General features: G+C 55.3%; 1 protein-coding gene across 3 annotated transcripts in view; it reads right to left on the bottom strand.

Moving 5' to 3' along the window:
- Positions 1–10,631, bottom strand: part of Cyrib (CYFIP related Rac1 interactor B) — a 113,188-nt gene extending 102,557 nt beyond the window's left edge. Inside the window, exon 1 of one of the 3 annotated variants that reach the window (XM_069991401.1) lies at positions 10,502–10,631. The gene's annotated coding sequence lies outside the window, so the exon portion shown is untranslated. The remainder of the gene's footprint in view (positions 1–10,501) is intronic. The other 2 variants (XM_069991398.1, XM_069991405.1) reach the window with 2 other exon arrangements.
- Between the last annotated feature and the right edge of the window lie 2,892 nt (positions 10,632–13,523).

Here is a 13,523-nt window from a genome sequence, read left to right on the forward strand (position 1 = left end):
TTGAACTCAAGACTTCACACTCTAGCTTGGCTATTTTGCTCTACCACTTGAGCCACATCTCCCAGTTATGGCTTTTTGCTGGTTATTTGGAGATAAGAGTCTCACAAACTTTTTTTTGCCCAGCTGGCTTTGAACCATGATCCTCAAATCTCAGCCTTTTGATGCTAGGATTACTGGTATGAACCACCAGTGCCTGTGTGTGTGTGTGTGTGTGTGTGTGTGTGTGTGTGTGTGTGTGTGTGGTGTGCCACTTGAGCCATTGCTCTATTTATGGCTTTGGGGTTGTGAATTGGACATACGAATCTTACAGACTTTCCTGCGTAGGCTGGCTTTGAACTATGATCTGCAGATCTCAGCCACCTGAGTAACTGGTGTGAGCCACCAGCACTAGGCTTGCTTTTCTATTATTATTATTATTATTATTATTATTACTAATGTTATGCAGGTTCCTCAAAAGAGTCCACATAGAGCTCCCCTATGACCCAGCAATCCTACTTCTGGGCATTTACCCGAATGATTACAAACAAGACCACACTAAAGCTACCAGCACAACTATGTCTAGAGCAGTGTTATTTGCCATAGCTAAGATATGGAACCAACCCAGATGCCCCTCAGTAGATGAAGGGATCAAGAAAATGTGGTATTATATAAACAATGGAATTCTATGCCTCCATCAGAAAGAATGACATTGCCCCATTTGTTAGGAAATGGAAAGACTTGGAAAAAATTATATTAAGTGAAGTAAGCTAGGTGCAAAGAAACATAGGTCCCATGGTTTCCCTTATTTGCAATAACTAGTATATGTCTGAGACAAGCAGAAACTGTCAGACAAGTTGATATTAGGCGAAATGAACCCCAAGATAAGGACTCAAATTGTTTTCCTTGCTTGCTATTGTTTCTAACATATTTACATATTCTTTGTTGCTTTGTATGTCCCTCCCCCATGGTATAACCCCTGTTTTCACTGTATTTGATATTGGTATAATTTGGGGAGGGGAAGGGAATAAAACAAATGGTTTAAATAGGGATACAGGTGGACCCATTGCAACAATGAGATATACAAGATGTTATGTCGAAAAAAAACTTTACAACTTTGGTGGGGGTGGAGGGGTGAGGGAGATGGGAGGGCAGGGATGGGAAGGGGAAACAAAAGAGGAGGCAATAATGCTTGATAAGAAATGTACTCATGGCCGGGCGCTGGTGGCTCACGCCTGTAATCCTAGCTACTCAGGAGGCTGAGATCTGAGGATCACGGTTCAAAGCCAGCCCGGGCAGGAGAGACCGTGAGACTCCTATCTCCAATAAACCACCAGAAAACCGGAAGTGGCGCTGTAGCTCAAGTGGTAGAGCGCTCGCCTTGAGCTGAAGAGCTGAGGGACAGCGCCCAGGCCCAGAGTTCAAGCCCCACGACCGACAAAAAAAAAAAAAAAAAAAAGAAATGTACTCATTACCTTGCTCATTACGGTACTTTCACAATTAAAAAAAAAACAAAACTAAAAAAAAAAGTGTCTCCCACTTTTCCTGCCGGGACTGGCTTCTAACTGGGATCCTCACATCTTAGGCTTCTGAGTAGCTAAGATGACAGGTATGAGCAACACCCAGACTTGTAAAAAAGTGTTTTGTTGGTGTGTGTGTGTGTGTGTGTGTGTGTGTGTGTCTGTGTGTGTGTCTGTGTGTGTGTGTCTGTGTGCGTGTGTGTCTGTGTGTGTGTGTGTGTTTCTACTATGTAAGTCAAGTTGGCCTTGCATTCGTTTTGGTCCTGGGGTTTGAACTCACAGCTTATCTCTTGCTAGGCAGGCAATCTGCCCCTCGAGCCTGTGGACTGGAGGTCTAGCTATTGGAAAGAAAGCACTAGCGAACATTCCCGATGCCTTAGGTTCCCTTGTCAGCACCACAAAATAAACACAAACAGAAATCAGTTAATAAACAGATGGATCGATTACATGAGTAGTGTTCAGGAGCCGTATGCATTTCTATTCATCTCTTTTTCCTCCGGTGCCACTTCTGCCTGAATGCCCTGGGTGCTGTTCCCTGGGGACTCTGGGCGCGCATGCTCTGTTGCACACAGAAGCCCACGCAGCCACGGACATGGAAGCCCCCTCAGGAAGGGGAGCAGGGGGAACGTTTCTGCCCTGGATTTCTGCCAGTGTGGCCAACTCTGTGAACTTGAAGATGTCCTTCGGTCTGTCCTGTTTCCTCTCTGGGAAAACAGAGAAGGCGCTGTCAGCCAGAGACGCGCAGCCCAGCGTGTGTGAAACCTGAACAGGAAACGAGAATGTGCAGGCCCGGGGGTGCTGGGCAGGGCCCGGCCCCACGGCAGCTGGCCAGGACAGGCTCTCTGGGGAGGTCAGAGAGGGGGGCGTCGGGTGCACCCCGCGCTGGCCCCGGGGCCCTGTGGAGGTGGACTTTCAATTCCTGTAGGATCCTGTGCTGCTCAGCCTCACCTCTCTGGGCCTCCCTCATTGTCAGAAAAGGAGGCTGAGTCCCCCAAGCGAGACCTGAACACGAGCTGCGAGAGACACTGGCCTTGGGAGCGCTTCCTCTTTCACTCTGGGGGGGGGGGGTGTCCCCGGCCCAAGTCTTACACATTCCATTTCCTCTGTGGGCCGCGGGCGGGGCGCCGCTGGGAGGCTCCAAGGCCTCGCGGGGTTCCTGTCGCACGCAGAGCCCCTATCCCACGCCCAGCCAGAGCAGATGGCCCGTGGACAACGGGTGTGCCCCTAATCAGGGGATGGGGGGACCAGAGCCCCAGTGCCCCTTCACTGTGCTCATCCCAAAGGGGATTCCTGACCCCCACCCCCCTCCGGCCAGCCTAACCCACTGCAGAGGAACGAGAAGCATAGCATGGAATGTTCTAGCAAATCCATAGACTGAGAACGGGCAAGAGGTGCAGCCACATTGTGGCATCAATTTCCTGTCCAGTTCAACCCCCCCTCCACCCCCAAAACACGAGGCCTGGGCCCCTCCTCCCCCCAGCCTCCATGCCCCCTTCCCCTGTGGTGTGGGCGGATCTCCCAGCACGAAGGGCAGACCACGCGACCACGCCACCCGCCACAGACCCACCTGGAGAGAAGCATCTTTAGTCTGGGTCAGTGTCATGTGTCTGCAGCAGGGGTCTGGACCCCGCACGCTGCCCACCGCAGTGTCCACCTGCCCTGAACACTGGGGCAGGGGTGGAGGTGGGGGGAGGTCCCCAGCAGGCCCCCTGGGAACACCCACCCTCCCACTGGGTCGGCTGAGATGGCTTCTGCTCCTGGAAGGAGACTCCGCTCGATGTTCAAGGCTCACTGGGCGGAGGGCGGTAGGGTGCAGGAGACTGGAGCTCTCAGCCCGCTGGCCAGCATCACAGACCGCCAAGACTGAAGGGGGAGCGGGAGGACCGACAGCAAAGATGCAAAGCAGCCAGCGGCCTGGCGACTCACGCCTGCAATCCTAGCTACTTAGGAGGCTGAGATGGGAGGATCACCATCCAAGGCCAGACCAGGAAGACACAGCCCCGAACAGCTTACCTCCACTTCACCACCAACCACAAAGCTGGAACTGGGAGTGCGGCTCCTGTGGGAGAGCACCAGCCAGGAGTGACAGAGCCAAGCGAGAGCACAAGGCCCTGAGTTCAAGTCTCAGTGCCGACACGCAGTCCTGGGACACCCGCTCCCCTCCTCCATCAGAGGAAGTTGTTATTCTGCGCAGGACGGGACACCCTGCGATGTTTACGGCTGGCCAGCTTGTTGGGGGACGGGGGTACACAGGGCCTGGGAACACTGCCTCCCTCCCCACTGCTACTCACTCCTGGTCAAGCCGAGGGTCTGACTTTGGGGAAGCCCTTCCCTTCCCTAGTGGGGAGAATGGCAGAGAGGGACGGGGGGGGTGGGGTCAGCAGAGGTGGGGGACAAGCTCCCTCCTGCTCCCCTGCTCAGGCCCTGGGCTGGGTGGGTGTGGTAGCGCTGGCACACAGTATTTATTCCCCACATGGGTCTATCAAGTGCCTGGCACACAGTAGCTACTCACTTAATTATTGGTCAGTAAAGGTCGCACCTCCATCATGAGCTAAGACCTTTGTGAGCTGGGCCAGCATGCTCAGGAATGACTCGAAAGTACCACTTTGCAGAAGAACCGAGAACTTTCCATTTGGCATTTCCTTCACAGGCCCATATGACCTGCAGGTACTGTGTGTACACCACACCAGAGGTCAGGGCTGCAGAGCTGACATGTGAGGCTGACACTATCCGAATTTCACTTCTGCTATCTTCAGCCTCCTACCTCAGCTCTGGTTTGGAGCAAAGCTGGGCTGGTTCTGAGACTCACAGTTTCCTGTGTGGACCAGGAAACTCCAGTACTAACCAGCCACCAGATGCCAGACTGAGCCAGGCATGTGCAGAGATTTCTAACCAAGAAGCCACAACTAGCCAGAACCCAGGTACTGCTGAGGGTGGGGGGGGGGGTGGCAGGGGGCTAGGGGGTAAGGATGGAGTGCTGTCAACAAGCCATAGAATACTTCACAGTTAGGGGGTCAGGGTTGAACTCAACATCTTGGCTCCAGGGACTATACTTTTCATCTGCTATTGTCCCCTTTCAAAAGTGCCAATCATATGCACATAGCTAGCTATTGAGCTATTGTGATCCTCTGCTAGGACTATCCTAGACATACACTAATTATTACAAATGAGGGAAACCATGGAGCCTGTGTTTCTTTGGATCTGGCTTATTTTACTTAATATGCTTTTTTCCAAGTCTTTCCATTTCCTTATGAATGGGGCAATGTCATTCTTTCTGATGGAGGCAAAGAATTCTACTGTGTATATATACCACATTTTCTTGATCCATTCATCTACTGAGGGGCATCTGGATTGGTTCCATATCTTAGCTATGGTCAATAATGCTGTGATAAACATGGTTGTGCTGGGAGCTTTAATAGGGTCTTGTTTGTGATCGTTTGGGTCAATGCCCAAAACTGGGATTGCTGGGTCACAGGGGACTTCTGGTTAGTCTTTTGAGGAACCTCCATACTGCTTTCCAGAGTGGTTGAGCAAGTTCACACTCCCGCCAACAGTGCAGTAGCACTCCCTTCGGCCACATCCCCTCCAGCATCTGTTGTTATGAGATTTCTTGATAATGGCCATTCTAACCAGGTGAATAGCTCAATAGCTATATACATATAGGATGACCATATAAGATGATGCCAAGCAAAATGACCTCCAAGATGTGGAAACAGAGGTTTTTCTTTGTTGTTTTAATGATTTCTTTTTTCTTTTGTGTGTGTTTTTCCTACGGTTTATCCCCTGTTGTCTCCCTTTTTGATTGTGGTATCCTGGGTATTGTATATCTGAATTAGGAAAGGGAGACAAAGGACAAAGGGTGAACCAATGCACCGGCGATACTCACAAATGTGGTCCTTAGAATCACATTCTAAAATGCAGCTTATCATTAGCCAAAAGGAATTTGCCTTAGGAACCTTCTAGAAGCCTGCCACTCACTGGCACAGCGGGACGTGGACCACGTAGCCCCAGTGGACCTGCAGACAGGTGTTAGTTACTGTGTGTCTGAGCCTCCCAACATCTTGAGGAAACCCAGGTAGAAAAGTTCATCACACCCATTCTCAAAACTGGGTACCACACTGCATGTCTGCCATGTTCCAGCTAGGGCAGAGGCTGACATGGGCAGGATCTGGGTTCGAAGGCCGGCCTTGGCAGAAATGTCTATGAGGCTCCATCTCCACAAAGGGAAGCTGAACATGATGGTACACTGTACCCCAGGCAGCTGTATAGGAGTCGATAAAGTTAGTGTATCACAGTCCAGGTGTGGAAGCCAGAAGAAAATGAAATCCTATTATCAAATATGCCAGAAGGCTGGAAGCATGGCTCAATGGTAAAAATAAAAAAGCCTGCCTAGCAGAACAAGGCCTTGAGTTCAAATCTCAGTACTGCCCCTCTTCAACCATGGTCCAGTAAATGCAGCACTTCCCTCTCCCACCACGAAGCGAGGAAAGATGCCCACAGGAGACGGCGAAGACCACGAGTGTAGCTGCCACAAACTCCCTGCCCTCCGGCTGCTGGCCCAGGCTCACTCAACACAGAGAAGAAGAGCCTTTCCAAAGCACGCTTTCCGTTGGCTTGTCTGTCTGTCTGTCTGTCTGTGTTCTGAATAAACCTTGTAAATCTTTCATGGCTTCAGAGTTGTCTTCCATATTTAGTTTTTTTAAACAAAATCTCTCTCAGCCACACTACTTTAAGCAAAACCTCCTCTTCGACTTCGATTATTTATATATTTACCAACGCGATGTTGGAGGAGCAGATGGCAGCGAGTAAGTCTTGGAAAAGGGGGGGCGGGGAGGGGAAATCCAGGGGAGGGACTGGAAACGGGTGAGTCCCGTCCGCCTCCCTGCCGGCCGTTCAGTGCAGGCCCGGCCAGCAGCTGGGCGATGAGCACCTGAAAATAGCACACTTGGACTGGGAAAAGCGTGGATATCCCAGTTTCCATCTAGGAACAGCCTGCAGGCCAAGGGTCAGCTCCCGAGGGAGCTGCTGGAGGAGGGGCAGGAGGGCGGGGCCGGGGCCAGGGAGAAGCTAGAGCCCGTGGCTCTCCCCTGTCATCCTAGCTACTCCAGAGGCTGAGATCTGAGGATCATGGTTCAAAGCCAGCCCAGGCAGGAAAGTCCTTGAGCCTCTCATCTCCAATAAACCATCAGAAACTGGAAGTGGCGCTGTGGCTCAAAGCAGTAGAGAGACAGCTCTCGGCTCCTGAGTTCAAGTCTCGTTAACAAAAAACAACAAAGAAAAGAAAAGCCCAAGTTGTACATCCAGTGCACTGCGCAACCTCCCAGATGATCCCATCTACACCTCCACGAGGCCTTGATGACGCCTCACATGACAGACTGAAGGACAAAGAAGGGTCCTGTCCTGGGTCACTAGGCTGAAAAGCAGCAAAGCCAGTGTGGACCACAGCAGCCTTCACCCACAGTCATACTCTTATGCCTCCAGAAACAGAGAAACAGAGAAGACTGGTGGTGGGGCGGGGGGGGGGGGGGGGATTATTTGGAGTTTTGTGCTGGTACTAGGGCTTGAACTCAGGGCCTGGGCACTGTCCCTGAGCTTTTTTGCTCAAGTCTAGCTCTCTACCAATTGAGCCACAGCACCACTTCCAGCTTTCTGGTGATTAGCTGGAGATAAGAGTGTCACAGACTTTCCTGTCCAGGCTGGCATTGAACCTTGATCCTCAGATCTCAGCCTCCTAAGTAGCTGGGATGACAGGCATGAGCTACTAAACACCTGGCAAAATAACTGTTTATAACCTCCTGCAGCCGCGGCTACCCTGGACCTGTCACCTTTCCATCCGTAAGCCAATCACTCCTTTATGACTACCAATGACTGGCTCTCCCCTCAGCTCTGCCTAATCAACAAGAATCTTTGTCCAGTGGAGAGCCTGGGGGAGCCGAGTCTCACCAGTGAGGAAGAAGTAGATGTGAAGAAACAAAGAGAGTGCCACGGGCACATCAAGGATTGGCTGTATGATAGACAGACAGATGGACACAGGAGAGCAGAAATGTCCCTCTGGGAAGAGGGGACGTCATAAACTGACATGCTGAATCCAAACTCCTTTGCACAACTACTTAAAAACAAAAGGCTTAAAGAGCTTCAGCCCTGAGATCTGGGCAAAAAATAAGACCCCATCAAGTCTGTCCACAGGGGTTTCTCAAATGTTCCTGGTCGGGAGGGGTCCTCCCTCTGCCCCAATCCGCTCCTGTAGGGAAGCTGGATTCTAGGTAAAACCACCATGATTAGAGAGGCTGCTCTCTGCACGGTCGCGGGAGCGGCTGCTTAGGCTGTGCTCAGAGGATGCGGGTGGGTATTGCTGCTGGTTTGAGACGGGCTCTCACTGAATAATCCAGGCTAGCTTCGAAGTCACAATGGAGCTAGGCTGGCCTCCAACCTTCGCTCTCTTGGCTTCAGTCTCACGTGCTGGGACTCCAGAAAGCCCAGCAGCATACGTGGTTCAAGAGCACGGACCCTGACCGTGCCTTTTGGCCAGCACAGCACAACCTCAGAGTTTCTCTGGAGACAGCCACGTCCCAGACCGCCAAAGACACAGGAATGGTGGGCTCTTCAATCAAAGACACAGTAACCACACCGAGTGTGACGACACAGCCCCCTGGCACGGCGTCCCTCGGGAATCCTCCCCGGGCACCAGTCTCCGCATTCTGGCTTGAGAGCTGCCAGTGACTGCACAGACCAAGAGAACCATTTCAAGGTCACACCTAGGCCAGGGTGCTAACCTTGAGATGCAGATAGCATGTGCTTCCTAAAGCGCAAAGCAAAGACCATGGCTCTTGTACTTGCTGCCAGGCCAGGCTGCTTGTCAGGTGCCAGGAGACACAAGGATGTTCAGAAAGCCTCAGGGCCACAAGAACACCACCACAAAGGGTGAACCAATGCAGCAGTGATACTCGCTAGTCACTACTGGATGACAAGAATGAACTCTACAGCGCGTGGGAACAGGAGGGAAAAACTGAGACAGAGAGAGAATGGATGACTTTGTCCAAAAAGAAATGTACTCGCCACCTGACTTATGTAACTGCAATCCCTTTGTCCATCACCTTTACAATAGCAATTGCATTTTTTTAATTAAAAAAAACAAAGATCAAACAACAGCTTTACAACCCCATGACGGGCAGACCCAGGGTCCCAGCCAGGCTGAGGAAAGTGAGATCATCTCCACAGGCAGGAGCCCGGATTGCAGCCAGAGCTGCACCAACATGCTTGTTCTTGCCTCTTAAGATGAACAGTAAGACTCATATGCCCTGCGTGTGTGTGTGTGTGTGTGTGTGTGTGTGTGTGTGTAAATCCAGCCTGGTGAAGGTCTTAAGATTTCTTTAAAATTTCCTGAAGTGCAGAAACACAAGCTAGTCCTTTATCAGCAAGCCATTTCCAAGTTTGTTTCTGACCTCCTTACACACACACACACACACACACACACACACACACACACACACACACACACACCTCCCCTCCCCCCTCCCCTCCCCCAGCAAAGGCCCGAGGACAGGCAAATGACAACAAGCCTCTCCTGGAAGAAAGCTCAAGCCAGCTGACCACTTCTGCACGCCAGGGGAGACCAGGGGAGAAAACCCACCTCTGCCCAGCCGCCCACAGTTTCAAGAAGCCCCAGGCCTGAGAAACGGCCCCAGCTGGCAGCCCTGGCAGCGCCTAGGCGGGTCATCCGGCAATGGCAATCAAAATGACACTTTCTGTTTATTCCCACTGAATGTGATCCTCAAGAATGTTAGAGTGTCAGCGCCGGGCTGAAGCTCCTGTATTTCCCTGACAACCCTCCACCAGGCCTGCGAGACTACCCCGGTGGCACCTAGGGCGCTGCGGGAGGGAGGGGATTATGGGCTGGAATGGGGAACCACAGCGGGTGGATCACTTCTCCAAAGTCACCAGCACCATTCCTTTGACAGCTCCAGGGACTGCCTGTCTCCCCCCCTCCCCCACAGCACCCCAGCAGACACCAAGGCCGACCACAGAGAAACCTCCCATCACAGCCTGAGACTCAGAGAGGGTGGGTCACCAGCCCAAGGTGGCAGCGCTATTCAGAGTCCGGCCAGAAAGGAAACCTAGACGCCAAGTCCACGGGAGGAGGGTGGCCCGTAGCGCCTGCTCCCCATTCAATCCCCCGCACCCCTCTATTCCTGGCAGCAGCGTGGGGGAGCAAAGACACCCCCCCCCCCGGGATGGGGCTCTTCTCGCAGGGGAAGTGCAGGTTCCTCTTCCCCGACGCCTCTTTCCCTTCCAGACCACACAGACCGGTTCATGCCCAACTTCACTCGAAACAAAAATGAAAAGATAAAGGGCAAAGAGGAAGCACGCCTTCACACAGGCCGCGGCCACCCCAGGAGGAAGTGGGGGGCGGGGGGCAGCCCTGGAGACTGCGCACCCGCTAGTTCCTCAATTCTCCACCGCAGCCCTCCCCACCCCGGTGAGGCGGAAATGGCACTGCACCCAGGGTCAGGCCCTCACCTGGGGGTGCGGTATGGGGGTGCACCCTGCTTGGGGCGGTGGGTAGGGGGCTGGGGGTGCGGCCTGCCTAGGGAGTGCAGTGGGGGGGATCTCGTGTGGCTGGTGGAATGAGGGTGCATCCTTCCTGGGGGGTACTGTGGGGGATGGGGATGCGAGGGGGTGCGCCCTGCCAACGGGGGTGCGGTGGGGGATGGGGGGCGGTGGGGGGCGCCCCGCCAGGGGGTGGGGGGCGCGGTGGCGCGCGCTCCCCTCCCCGCAGACTCCGCCGGCGACCCCGCCGCGCGCGTCCCCCCGCCCCGCCGGCCTGGCGCCCCCGCCGCCCCGCGGCGCCCTCCCCACCCCACCCCCCAGTCTCTCCCCGCAGCGGCGCCCGACCCCGATCGCACCCCGCACCCCACTCCGTGCCGAGGCCTCCCCCCACCCCGAGCCCTGCGCGCGGGGGTCGGGGGGGGGCTTCGGGGCGGCGGCGCCGGGAGCCCCGCACGTACCTGGCGGCCCGGGGCGGGCGAGGGGGACGCGGGCCGGAGCGAGCAGCCTCGGAGCGTCCGGTGCCGCCGCGCCGCCGCCGTTTCCGGGTTGGCGGGGCTCACGTCACCGCCGCAGGTTCGCGGGCGGCCTCGGCGCGGCGGCAGCGCGAGCGGCGGCCCGGAGCGGCGAGAAATAACTATAAAAGGAAGCGGCGCCGCGCGGAGGAAGAGGAAGCCGTGCCCGCGAGCTCCGGCGCCCGCACAAAGGAGCACGCCCGCCCCGCCCGCACCCCGAAACCGCCGCGGACGCCCGGCCTCCACCCCGGCCCGCGCGGCGGGGCCCCGCGGCGTGACCTTGGGCGAGTCGCCGCCGGCCCGGCGGGAGGGCGGGTCTCCGTCCTGGGTGGGCCTGGACACTCGGCCGCGGCCCCAGGGTGGGGGGCTGCCCCCAGACTGCGCCCCTCGCCCGGGCTGGACGTCACCCCAGACTGCTGCGCCCCTCGCCCGGGCTGGACGTCACCCCAGACTGCTGCGCCCCTCGCCCGGGCTGGACAGTCACCCCAGACTGCTGCGCCCCTCGCCCGCACTGGACGGAGACCCCAGACTGCTGCGCCCCTCGCCCGCGCTGGACAGTCACCCCAGACTGCTGCGCCCCTCGCCCGGGCTGGACAGTCACCCCAGACTGCTGCGCCCCTCGCCCGGGCTGGACAGTCACCCCAGACTGCTGAGCCCCTCGCCCGCACAGGACGGTCACCCCAGACTGCTGCGCCCCTCGCCCGCACAGGACGGTCACCCCAGACTGCTGCGCCCCTCGCCCGCACAGGACGGAGACCCAGACTGCTGCGCCCCTCGCCCGGACAGGACAGCGATCCCAGACTGCTGCGCCCCTCGCCCGGACAGGACAGCGATCCCAGACTGCGCCTCACCCTCGCCAGGACTAAGGAAACTGCCCGTCCGCTCGACCCTTGGTCCACTCCCGGATGCGCGCAGCGCTGCCAGCCTCCGAGTGTATTTGTTGAAGGCCACCAAGTGCCAGGCCTGTTCCAGTCCCCAGGGCTATGCTGGAACCCCCACTCCCCGGCAACCTCCCCCCAAAAACCCCACCGCAGGGGTCCAGTGATTCCCCAGCTGAACACAGGGGCAGAGTGGGCGCTATCCGAAATGCCTTTCCAAAGACTTGTCACTTAGCGCAGAAAATTCTAGATCGAAAGGTCCCCCCTTCCTCCCTTGTAGTTGTGGCCTCCTCGTGGGACACCCCAGCCCTTCCTTGGTCTGCAAGGATGAATGCAGTGTTCTCTCCACTTAAAGGGGTGATGAGGGAGCATCTGCTTTGCTCCCCAGCTCTCCAGCTCACACCCCGTCTTTATCTGTGCCATCGGCGGGTGATCTGGGGAATAGGGACGGTATTCCAGAAATGTCTTTCCCCTGACAGTCAGCATGGCACCAAAAGAATCCCATTCGCCACGTGCTGGTGGCTCACACCTGTCATCCTAGCTACTCAGGAGGCTGAGAGCTGAGGATCTCAGTTCGAAGCCAGCCCAAGCAGGAAAGTCGTGAGACCCTTATCTCCAATAAACCACTCAGAAAACCAGAAGTGGCGCTGTGGCTCAAGGGGTAGAGTGCTTGCTTTGAGCTGAAGAGCCAAGGGACAGTGCCCAGGCCCAGAGTTCAAGGCCCACCACTGACAAAATACAAAAAGCTTTTCTTGTCTTCTATTCTTCCCACCTCCACCTCCAGCTATCCTGGGGGTGCTGGGGTGGGCGCCCCCACACCACAGTGGTTTCCAGCATCCTGTAGCGAGCTGTGTTGCAGCAGCTGGGAAAGCCGTGCAGCCCCGACAGACCCCTGCACCTCTGACTCCAGTGTCCTCATCTGTGAAGTGGAAATGAATAGTGAATAAACAACAACAACAATGCCGTCTTATGGTGTTGAGAGGCCACAGGAGGTCACGAATTTCCAGTGCTTTGTCAACGGCATTACGTTTCCGTATTTGCATCTGGGTTGCTCATCACACAAGGCCCCCACATTTTCCAAGCAAAACCAGGAGATGTCCCCCAGGCACCTGTAATCCTAACTGCTCAGGGGCTGAGAGCTCAAAGCCAGCCCAGGCAGGAGAGTCCATGCGACTCTTCTCTTCAATTAAACAGCCAAAAGCCAGCATTGGAGGTGTAGCTCAGAGGTCCAGTGCCAGTCTTGGGCACAAAAGCTAAGGGAGGAGAGCTGTGGGTCCTTGGGCATTCACCATTGTCTGTGGGGCAGCTGCACTGCATCACCTGGGGACTGTTTAGGGGAGCAGAACTTCTAGTGAGGGGACCCTCTGGTGATTGTTCAACTGCTGAAGGTTGAGCCCCATGTGCAGTGAGCCAGGCTGCTCAGCCCTGCCTGCATATACTAGAACCTCTTGGGAACTTGTCATCTCTGGAACACCTGAACCTCAACCCAAGATTCTGAGTCAGGTGATGCGGGTGGGGCTGGGGCTTCGGAAAGTCCTGCAAGTGCTTTGCAGGTCATCTAGGACTGAGAAGCCTGGCCTGGCGCCGGGGTCCCAGTTAGGTCTCTTGGACTGTGGGTACCTTTCCCACTACAGAGTGTGAGAACACAGGAGGATAATCAATCACACTGATTTTTCTTCAATGATCAAATCTTGAATGCAGATAAAGAAATGGAGAGATTAGCATGACAAAGAACCGGACCCAATACCACCCCTCTCCAGTCTTGTTAGGGACTGGATTGTGTCCCCCTGAATTCTTCTACTGGAGTGCTGATCTCCCAGCCCCACCGAGTGTCTGCGCTTGTTTCTTCAGAGGACGGTGTGTGGCAGGCACATCGCAAGTGGCCCTCAAGTTTGTTTCATAGTTTTATATTGAGCGAGGTGTGTAATCCCAGCACTCAGGAGGCTGAGCGGCAGGAGGATGGTGGTTCGAGGCCCATCTGTGCTACATAGGGAAGCCCTATTGCAAAAGAACATATATTACATATACACACATCAAATACCATTTTCTTGGTCTCTTCCTTATACTGGGGCTTGAAGTCAGCCTCAGGC

This window comes from Dipodomys merriami, unplaced genomic scaffold (genome assembly GCF_024711535.1).
Source record: "Dipodomys merriami isolate MVZ:Mamm:240054 unplaced genomic scaffold, mDipMer1.0.p SCAF_4, whole genome shotgun sequence".
Lineage (NCBI taxonomy): Eukaryota > Metazoa > Chordata > Mammalia > Rodentia > Heteromyidae > Dipodomys > Dipodomys merriami.